The sequence below is a fragment of the Tursiops truncatus genome, chromosome 1, assembly GCF_011762595.2.
Source record: "Tursiops truncatus isolate mTurTru1 chromosome 1, mTurTru1.mat.Y, whole genome shotgun sequence".
Classification (NCBI taxonomy): Eukaryota; Metazoa; Chordata; class Mammalia; order Artiodactyla; family Delphinidae; genus Tursiops; species Tursiops truncatus.
The window spans coordinates 64,233,953-64,243,578 of NC_047034.1; the positions used below are offsets into that span (position 1 = coordinate 64,233,953).

The 9,626-nt window shown below is 39.0% G+C and overlaps 1 pseudogene; it reads right to left on the minus strand.

Moving 5' to 3' along the window:
- Window positions 1-8,406: 8,406 nt before the first annotated feature.
- LOC101316937 (ferritin light chain pseudogene) lies at window positions 8,407-9,071 on the minus strand (annotated as a pseudogene).
- Window positions 9,072-9,626: the final 555 nt, after the last annotated feature.

The window sequence follows — 9,626 nt, forward strand, 5'->3', positions numbered from 1 at the left end:
AGAGTGAAGCAAAATGATGATATGGAATGGTATGTGCTGACAATTGTTTGAGCAGGTTAAGTTATGCAGATGAGAAAATAGATGGGCTGTTAGTCATTGTGAGATAGGGTTTCAAGGGGAGGTGTTTCCCTAGAGTATATTTTCTTGGTGATTGAAATGACCCCACAGAAAGAGAGAGACTAATAATGAAAGAGAACTGGAGTGAAGCCCTTGAAAAGGGCAGAAGGGACCAGGGTCTTGTGCACACATAGTGGCATTTAGTTTAATAGATGTGGCTTTTCAATTCTCTTGGATGCAAAGGAGAAGTTGGGTGTAAGTAGATGCATCGACATACAGTTTCTGTTGTTCTTTTTTTCTTTTTGTTTGTTTTTGAAGTATAGCTGACCTGCAACATAGTTAATTCCTGTCACACAATATAGTGATTCTGTATTTTTATATATTTCAAAATGGTCACCACAATAAGTCTAGTTACAATATGTCACCATACAAAGATATTACATAGTTGTTAATTATATTCCCCACACTGTACATTTCATACTCATGACATTTATTTTGCAACTGGAAATTTGTATCCCTAATCTCCTTCACCTATTTCTCTTCTACCCTCCACCCTCGTCCCCTCTGGCAACAAACTGTTTGTTCTCTGTATCTATAACTCTGTTTCTGGTATGTTATATTTGTTCATTTGTTTTGTTTTTTAGATTCTACATATGGGTGAAATCATACAATATTTGTCTTTCTCTTGTCTGAATGATTACATTTAGCATAATAACCTCTAGGTCCATCTACATTGTCACAGATGGCAAGATTTCATTCTTTTTTATGGCTGAGTAATATTGCACTGTGTGTATATGTGAGTATATATATATATAGGTAATATATATATATATATATACATATATATATACCATATCTTCTTTATCCATTCATCTATTGATGAGCACTTAGGTTGCTTCCATATCTTAGCTATTGTTAATAATGATGCAGTGACTATAGGAGTGTATATGCCTTTTCTGATTAGTGTTTTCATTTTCTTTAGACAAATACCCAGGAGTGGAATTTCTGGATCATTATGGTAGTTCTCTTTTTAAATTCTTGAGGATCTCCATACTGTTTTTCATAGTGGCTGCACAAATTTACACTCCCACCAACAGTTCATGAAGTTTCCTTTCTCTCCACATCCTTGCCAACATTTGCTATTTGCATTCTTTTTGATGATAGCCATTCTGACAGGTGTGAGGTGATATCTCATTGTGGTTTTGATTTGCATTTCCCTGATGATTAGCGATATTGAGCATCTTTTCATGTGCCTGTTAGCCATCTGCATTTCCTCTTTGGAAAAATGTCTCTTCAGTTCTTCCCATTTTTAATCACGTTGTTTGTTTTTTTCATGTTGAGTTGCATGAGCTGTTTATATATATATTTGATATTAACCTCTTATCGATCATATCATTTGCAAATATCTTCTCTCATTCAGTAAGTTGTCTTTTTATTTTGCCAGTGGTTTCTTTTGCTGTGCCAAAGCTTTTAAGTTTAATTAGGCCCCATTTGTTTATTTTTTGCTTTTATTTCTTTTGCTTTAGGAGACGGAGCCAAAAAAACATCACTAAGACTGATGTCAAAGTTTTCCTTGCTGTGCAAAAGCATTTTAGTTTGATGTTGTTACATTTTTGCTTTTGTTTCCCTTGCCTGAGGAGACATATCCAAAAAAAACATTACTGAGACCAATGTCAAAGAACGTACTGCCTATGTTTTCTTCTAGAAATTTTATGGTTTCAGGTTTTACGTTTAAGCCTTTACTCCATTTTTAGTTTATTTCTGTATATGGTGTGAGAGAGTAGTACAGTTTGATTCTTTTGCGTGTAGCTGTCCATCTTTCCTAACGCCATTTATTGAAGAGGCTCTCTTTCCCCATTGAATATGTTTTGTATTTTTTGTTTTTGTATTTCTAGGAATTTATCCTTTTCCTTTAAGTTATCTAATTTGTTGATTTATACTTATTCATAGAAGTCCCTTACAACTCTTTTTGTTTCTGTAAGATCTGTGGTAATTCCACTTTCAGTCTTGGTTTTAGTAATTTGAATCTTTTCTCATATTTTCTTTGTCAGGCTAGCTAAAATTTTATCAATTTTGTTGATCTTTTCAGAGAAGAAACTTATAGTTTATGGACTTTTTCTGTTGCTTTCTATTCTCTATTTCATTTATTTCATCTCTAAAATCTTTATTATTTCTTTTCTTCTGTTTGCTTTGAGTTCAGTTTGCTCTTCTTTTTCTAGTGTCTTAAGGTGAAGCATAGGTTATTGATCTGAGATCTTATTTTTTATCATAGGTGTTCACAGCCATAAATTTCCATCTAAACTCTACTTTAACTGCATTCACAAGTTTTGGTATGTTTTATTTTCATTTTCATCATCTAAAAATGTTTTCTCATTTCCATTGTGATTTGTCTTTTGACTCATTGATTACTTGGGAATATTTTGTTTAATTATGCATATTTTTGAATTTCCCAAATTTCCTTCTGTTACTGATTTCTAATTGTATTTCCTTGTGGATAGAGAACATACTTTGTATGATTTCAGTCGTTTTATGTTGATTGACACTTGTTTTATGATCTAATATATATTAGGTGTTGGAGCATATGTATATATATTCTGGAAAAGGTTCCATGTGTACTTGAGAAGGATGTATATTCTGCTGCTGTTGGGTAGAGTATTCTATAGATGTCTGTCAGGTCTAGTTGGTTAATGGTGTTATTCTGTAGTGTTCTCTAGTGTTGTTCTTCTCTTTCTTTGTTAATTTTCGATCCATTTGTTCTATCCATTGTTGGAAGTAGGATATTGATATCTTAAATTATTATCGTTGAATTGTCAAATCTCCCTTCAAGTCTGTCAGTTTTACTTTATGTATTTTCAGTCTGTTATTAGGTGCTACAAGACTTGATTAATGTTTAAAGTTCTAAAAAAGTTGACTGACAATTTTTGCCAGTTTTCTCATTGCTTTCATGGAAGGGAGTGTTTTCAGAAGCCTTTATTCCACCATTATTTTTGCTAGCATCACCCTGAGATACTAGGTTTTGCTGATGGATTTCATGCTGTTTGGGAGAAAAAGAGAGGAGGCAAGGATTTGGGGCCTGAGCATTTATTAATATGACATTACCATTTTTCTAATTTGGGGAACTAGGAAGATCATATTTTAAAAGGGGAGGGTCAGGAGTTTAGTTTTGGGTATATTGTCTTTGTCCATTAGCCTTACAAAGAGAGGTGCCAAATAAGCAGTCAATTTACAAGTCTGGAGCTCAGGCTAGAGGTCCAGGCTGCAGGTGTAAAATTGTAGGCAAAGACCAGAAGTCTCTGTCTCTCCAGGCACTTATGATTCCACTTAAGATCCCTCAGGACTAGGAAAACTGTGCTACATACTGTCCCTCAAACATACCAAACACTGTTCTACTCTTTTGCTTTTGCTTGAATCATTCTTCCTGCCTAACAGACTTTCTTGCTCCTTGTTTAAAATTGACGTTTCTTTAAAAACCCAGTTGGAGTTCTCTATATCACAAGACTTTCTCATTAATGGAACCTTCAGCTACATGCTTCTCCTCTACGTTACTCATTGCCAGAGCACCTTCATTCAGCACACTTTTTACCATGAATACATTTGTCTTCTATAACATTTATCACCTTGACCATACTGTAGTTATTTTTTACATATCTGATGTCTCCTCTCATTAAACTCAGATCCTTGAGGCCAGGACTCCTGAAATCTATTCATCTTTATACTTCCAGATCCCAGCATGGTGTTTAGCATATAGAAGTTACTCAATAAATATTTCTGAGTGAATGTGCGTATACTATGTGTTGGCTTCTACGTTAGGCAATCTTCCATTTCAACAAAGCATAATGGATCCAAAACTGAATTCATTATTGACTTTCAACAAAACTGAGCACGTGGCACTGCCGTTTGCTTATTACTAATGCTTGAAACTCCTGCACCCTCTTTCACTAGTCTCTCTCCTACCTCTGTCTAGGTACCTCTCCTATCACTCTGTCTAGGCAATACTAAGTCTTTTCAATTCTTCAGCATAAACCTTTCTTCAATCCTCCTACTGCTATCCCCACTGCCACTCCCTTCTTCTAGACTATCATTTCATCCAGGTTACTTTCTTTACATCCAGTCTCTGGTTATATCCAGAGACTTCCCTTTCTCCCCTCCAATCTCTCCACTCTGCAGCCTGCATTATATATCTGATGTGAGAACTGTATCCTGATCCCTACTGCATGATACTCTTTAATGATCCCCATGGTCTCCAGTTAAAATCCAAATTCCTTAATATGGTGTCAAAGATAATTCTCATCTCCAGTCTCATCTATCACCCCTACATCCTACTGAGTTATTTGCATTTGCCAAGGGCATTGTGCCTTCCCCTGCTACCAGGCTTTTGCATATACTGCAAAAACAAAACAAAACAAGCAAACAAAAAGGAAATAATTGACTCCTCTTTACCTAGATAAGGCCTACTCTCTTCCTGTGTCTCATCTTAGATGTCAGTTCCTCTAGGAAATCCTTCCCTGTTTACTCAAAACTGAGTTAGGAACTTTGTCTATCTGTTTCCACAGCACCTACTGCAAAAGCCTTGGTAGCACTCATCATATTACATTGGAATTGCTTGAATTGTGTTTTTCTTGTGGTGCGGCGGTGATCATATATGTAATTTCCTGATACCAAGCAGGTGCATAGGAAGCACTGATTGTTTCACGAAAAAACATTTATGGAATTTAATTAATCTGCAAATACAAAGGGCTAACTATAGTTTTCATTAGCAGACTTAACTCTCAGTCCTCCTTCATAGAGCTTTCCTTCTGCTGAGAATGAAGACCAGATAAGAAAGAAAATATATGAATATCCACAAATGTGCAAATTTAGACATGGAAGAACTTTGGTAGATCCTATCAAGGCAACACTCTCATTTTACAAATGTGAAAGCTAAAGCCTTAAAAGCTTCAGTGACTTATCCAGGGCCAGAGTGGTGACATTTAGCAGAACAGAGATGGAAATATCAATCTCCTAACCCCTCCTATCACTGTCTGCCCACGCAGCTGTATGTCTTCTTCTGGAAGGTCATAGGAACACTACTCATCAGGGCTGACTAATGAAGTCTGCTCACTGACTCACCATTGAGTCACAAGACCTTGGATGACTTGGGAGGATTGGAAAACTGACTGTCTTTTCTTGTAGGTAATCATTTCTCCTCTGGTGAGACAATGCTGGCACCTCCACTAAGGCGCCCTGCTGAGCTAAGTGTTGAGGAAGCACAGAGCCCCAAGTGCTCACCATCATCCCTGCAGATGGGGATCTGTTTGCATCAACCTCAGAGTTTTTCCAAGGCTTTGCACTTTCTTCTATGACTTACAACAGAGCAGATATACCATACTTTATACGAAAATTGGGTTATTTAAAAGAGATTTTTGGAAAGGAAAGCCCATTTTCAGGCATTCTATGTAGCCCTGGTTGGGCCAGAAGTCTTGTAATCTTTTTTCCGTCTCTGAGATTTTGTGAGTATATTGTTAGCATAAGTAATCACATATCAATTTCTCTGCTTTTAGTGAGCCTGGATTCTTGCTGGCATACCTGGAAGGAAGGAGGACCAGGATAAATTGGGCATCTCTTGTCTGTCAGGTACCTCATGTGCATTAATATAATCCTCCTGATATTACCATGAGGTGTGCACCGTGCTTTACAGATGAAGCTGCTGAGATTCAGAGAGATTTTAGGGCTTCACCAAGGTGAAGCTACTGGTCCTTTACCACACTTTGAGTATCAAGGATCTGGGTCATTGTTGACCTTGACAGGAAGTCAAGTTCCACTGGAGTGGTGGAAAATGAAAGCTATATTGGATGGGGTTGGAGAGAGAATGGGAGTTTAGGGTGTAAAGACTGAAAATGTAGACAATTCTCAAAGACTCAAAAGGTCTCACTTTCTTTTCTCTCTCTGTCTCCCCCCCGCCCCGTTTTCCCTTTCTGTCTCCCTCTCCCCCTCCCCCTCTTTCTTTCCACATTAGTGTGCACTTGCCTCTACGTGTGCCTGCACAAATTCATCCTCCTAATCATAGTCCCATGAGATGATTGCTATGATTCTTGAGGGAATATCAGATCTGCCCTGCACAGCTCCAGTGGGCCACTCCTCCAGTCCCTGGGCCATATCCTGGAGTGACCTTGGCGTTAGAAAGGCAGAGTATACAGCCTTCAAGCTGCCATGACCTTTTTGTGTTTGCCACACTGCTGAAGGCATCACAGGGCCACTCAGCAGACTGCTAATCATGATATTCCTTTCCAGAGACCCTCTGAGCTCAGTTATTTTTGTTACAGGATATTTTGTGGAAAGTGCTATGTATAAATATGGTATGTTTAAATTATATATTGCTTATTACAAGATATCTTAATGGGCTTTTTTTCTTTTAAAGCACATTCTACTACTCACATGTCTCCAGCGTTACCAGGACTCTGGTGTCAGGCTGCCTAGGTTCAAAATCCAGTTCTAACATTTATTCGCCGTGTAACCTTGAGCAAATTACTTAATTCCCTTACATTTTTTTTGCCTCACCCACAAGGGATTAAAGTACTCAAAAGATTTGTTAAGAAGATTTTAAGAAGGTAATAAATACTTAGCATAGGACCTGGCAAAGAAAAAAGCCATCATTTTTATCTATTTTATGTCTATACATAATTTAATGTGTAAGGCATGAAATAGTAAATGCAGAGAACTGGATTTCTATTAACTATCAAATTAGGTTGACTTTATAGTGGTTTTATGGAATGATCAAAAAGGAGATGTTAATAATGTATAAAATATCATCTTTAGCCTCAAAATAGCAAACATAAAAATCATGTGTGATAACCAAAATACTACTAAATAGCAAATTAATTTCTAACATTGCTTTATTTTTTTTTTCTGGCATCCAGAGTCAAGTTCCCACCCTGACCCTTCTTTCTACCTCAGAATCATAGAACTTCAAAGACAAATGATCTTAGAGACCAACTTGTCTGACTACTTCTGTATGAACATGGTATCAGCGTTCATAAATTTGGACAACTCACACAAGGTTACATTGTCCATAAATAAGTGAAAGAATAAGAGTTTAAATATAGGTCTCCACATTCACAATAGCCAAGACATGGAAGCAACCTAAATGTCCATTGACAGATGAATGGATAAAGAAGATGTGGTACATATACACACACACACACACACACACACACACACAATGGAAATGCCACTCAGTCTTTAAAAAGAATGAAATAATACCATTTGCAGCAACATGGATGGACCTAGAGATTATCATACTAAGTGACATAAGTCAGACAGAGAAAGACAAATACCATATGATATCTCTTACACGTGGAATTTAAAATATGACACAAATGAACTTATCTATGAAACAGACTCACAGACATAGAGAACAGACTTGTGGTTGCCAAGGGGGAGGGGGTGGGGGAGGGATGGATTGGGAGTTTGGGATTAGCAGATGCAAACTATTATATATAGAATGGATAAACAGCAAGGTCTTACTGTATAACACAGGGAACTATATTCAATATCATGTGATGAATCATAATGGAAAAGAATATGAAAAAGAGTGTGTATATATATATATATATATATATATATATATATGTAACTGAATCACTTTGCCATACTGCAGAAATAAACGCAACACTGTAAATCACCTATACTTGAATAAAATAAATTCTAAAAAAAATAAGTCTCCAGATTCTTTAACAAATGTTCTGGGATCAGATGCGTGAAAAGATTAACAGAGGAAATATTTAGGGTTAATTAATTCAAAATATTTTTGCAGTAGCAACCTGGGATGTGAAGGGGCAGCCTAAGCTCCACAAGTAGGAACACGCATAGAAGATATGCTGGCAGGAGTGCCACTTCTCGGCATGTGACCTCCTCGTCCTGGCCCACATTTTGCCCATCCCTGGTGATTCTGATCTGATGCCCTGCTTGCACTCCAAGCTCTCTGGTTCCTCATTCTGGTTTACAAAACATCTCCCCCCTTTAACAAGTGTTTGTGCGGACTGGCTCGGTGCTGCCTTAGCATGGTTTAATAATTCTTTCCAAGGTACTGCCTCTATGGGGACTGTGGTCCAAGGTCCTACATTTTCTGACCTCACCTTTTTTGAGTCTCGGCACATTTGACTCACTTAAACCTGTTAAAGACTAACCTATCCAGATAAAAATCATCAAACAGGATCAATGAAGAATTGCTATACATTAGGGTTCATTTGAATATCTATCTCTTTTTTTTTTGCTGCAAAAAGCTTTATTGTTTCCATTTGGTCCACGTCTTGGGAGAGGGTGGCTGCAGAGCGGGGCTTCAGGCAGAAGCTCTGACGCCAGAGGGGCTCCTCAGAGGCCGCTGGACTTCAGAGACTCCTGTTCGTGCTCGAGGGTGAGCCTTTCAAAGAGATACTCGCCCAGCCCAGCCTGCGGACCAGCCAGCCTGCGGAGGTTGGTCAGGTGGTCGCCCATCTTCTTGATGAGTTTCACCTCCCCATTTAGGAAGTGGCTCTCCAGGAAGTCGCAGAGGCGGGGTCTGCCTGGGCACAGCCCAGGGCATGCAGATCCAGAAGGGCCTGATTCAGGTTCTTCTCCATGTTAATGGCGGCTTCCATAGCGTCCTGGGTTTTACCCCACTCATCTTGAGATGGCTTCTTCACGTCCTGGAGGAGGGCGCGGCCGCCGCTTGGTTTTGCAGTTTCAAGAGACGCTGGGCGCTCTCCTGCTTCTCTTCGGCCAATTCGCGGAAAAAGTGGCCCACGCCCTCCAGAGCCACATCGTCGCGGTCGAAATAGAAGCCCAGAGAGAGGTAGGTGTAGGAGGCCCGCAGATGCATGCTGACCAGGCGGTTGACGGCAGCCTCCGCCTCGGTGGAATAATTCTGACGAATCTGGGAGCTCATGGTTGATCGGTAATAAGGAGTTCGGCTCAGAAAATGGTGTTGGCTGGTCCCGGTGACCGAGGATAGCTGAGTGGCTGACTCCGAAGGTTGGAGAGTGGTCGGAGGCTGGAGGAAAGGGCGACCCTGGGTCTGTTCCGTCCAAACACTGTTGAAGCAAGAGACTGATCCGGGGAACCGCTGAGCGCAATGCCTGAATATCTATCTTGATGAACTTGGGCAAGGATGGAAAATAGCTTTCATTTCATATGCTAACTCCAGATCATTGGTAATGGATCCCAGAATGTTCAGATGACAGTGTTTCTGGGCTACACCTTATCTTAAAGGGAAGAGTACAGATAAAAAGAATGAGTGCTGTAACCAATTAGAAATGCCTACTACAGGCTCATATCTGCTTACTTTGGCCTAGCTCTGAATAGCTAATTGGGCATTTTCTGAGACTTATTTTGTAGATGTGCCCTTGGAGATTTAAAGTTTTTCTCTAATTCCCAAGTGATAAACTTTATACAACTCTTCCATATTTAGAGAATTTGAGAAGTTCCAAAGAGGAGAAGAAGGGTATTAAAAAAAGGCTTACTGTGTCCTACACACTTTCATGGATATGACCTTTTTTTAAGTATTAAAAAAATGTGTGTTGGGGGGGAATGATTTGCCCTGACTCTGAAGCAGA